This window comes from Scylla paramamosain, chromosome 22 (genome assembly GCF_035594125.1).
Source record: "Scylla paramamosain isolate STU-SP2022 chromosome 22, ASM3559412v1, whole genome shotgun sequence".
Classification (NCBI taxonomy): domain Eukaryota; kingdom Metazoa; phylum Arthropoda; class Malacostraca; order Decapoda; family Portunidae; genus Scylla; species Scylla paramamosain.
The window spans coordinates 18,670,939-18,672,429 of NC_087172.1; the positions used below are offsets into that span (position 1 = coordinate 18,670,939).

The following is a 1,491-nucleotide window of genomic DNA, read 5'->3' on the forward strand; positions in this document are numbered from 1 at the left end:
GAGACGAAATGTTATACCCTCTTTGCTAAATATAAACATTGAGTGATGGATCTGAAGGTGGGATAAATATACTATGAGAGGTCTTCGCAGGGAATCAAATTCCTAACTGAAAAATAAACAGCGCCTTAACGTCGGAACCACAAAGAACACCAAGTTATATACAATAATATATATTTTGCTGAAGACTTAAAAAGAGAATGCATCCCTTGGTCTTGATTTTTAGGGTATTTAGATTTACTTCCGGTCATTACAGGTAAAGGAGAGAGAGAGAGAGAGAGAGAGAGAGAGAGAGAGAGAGAGAGAGAGAGAGAGAGAGAGGGAGAGAGAGAGAGAGAGAGAGAGAGAGAGTTGGGTAAGACGAAAGACGGAAGGGAAAGAAAAATGAAATAGATTGGAGGAAGACAAAGAATGCGAAGAAGAAAGATGGGTAAAACGGAGCATGGATAAGAAAAAAAAAATACAGAGATCAAAGAAACAAGAGAAATTGAATGGAAGAAAGAACAAAGTTGGAAAGAAAAGAAGTTTTAAAAGAAAGACAGGTAAGAAAGAGCTAGGAAAGATGGGCAATACGAAAGAACAGGAAGGCAGGATCTATGGAAAGGGATGAAGAAAACAAGGAAAAAAAAAAGGAGTTTGTTGGTGCGAAATAATAAAGAGGCGAGATTGTAGTATAGCAGGGAACGAAGTAAAACAGGGAAGAGTAAGCAGAGTTGGAAGTCCCTCTAGTCGCGATGACGAAGCCGTGGGAGCGCGAGGGAGGAGGATTCAAGGACAAAACAAAATCCACTTCTTTTCCTTTCTTCTTCCTCCTTCGCCTCCTCTTCCTTCTACCGTACTCTTAACACTCATTCTTTCTTCTCGTGAGAATTTGTCACACACACACACACACACACACACACACACACACACACACACACACACACGCACACACTTATATAAGCGCATAATATGAAAAAAAAAGAAAAAGATACACAGCCAGAGGAAAATTATAAATGGCCAGTTTTTTTTTTTTTTTATTCTTTAGATTATATGGGGAAAATAGCAGAATTGTTTATTCATAACTAAGAACTATTTACATATTGTACCACTAAATAGTAAAGAACTCACAGTAAACAATGGGTGAGAGAACAGGGATGTGGAGGATTGGGATGGTATAGATGTGGAGAATTGGGATGGTATAGATTTTATCATGCTTTGCTTTATCGTTTGCTGGAATTACATCGTTACTGGAAGGATTATAAATGTGTATTGCCATTGCTTGTGGGAGAGAAAAAAATGTGGCGTTTTTTGTTGTTTTTTGTTGTTAGGGGTACTGTTTCTCTCTCTCTCTCTCTCTCTCTCTCTCTCTCTCTCTCTCTCTCTCTCTCTCTCTCTCTCTCTCTCTCTCTCTCTCTCTCTGGTGATGCTTGTATGGTGTGTGTCTGTCTGATGCCATAATCACTGTCGTGAGGTATGGAATGTTTACTTAATTTCAACCACGGTGTCCTTGAT

General features: G+C 39.0%; 1 long non-coding RNA gene across 1 annotated transcript in view; it reads right to left on the reverse strand.

The window, feature by feature from the left end:
- Window positions 1-273: 273 nt before the first annotated feature.
- The window catches only part of LOC135111730 (uncharacterized), a 15,961-nt gene continuing 14,743 nt past the window's right edge, over window positions 274-1,491 (reverse strand). The window contains exon 2 of the long non-coding RNA XR_010273891.1: window positions 274-1,491. This exon is cut by the window's right edge and continues 1,586 nt beyond it. This is a non-coding gene — a long non-coding RNA (uncharacterized LOC135111730).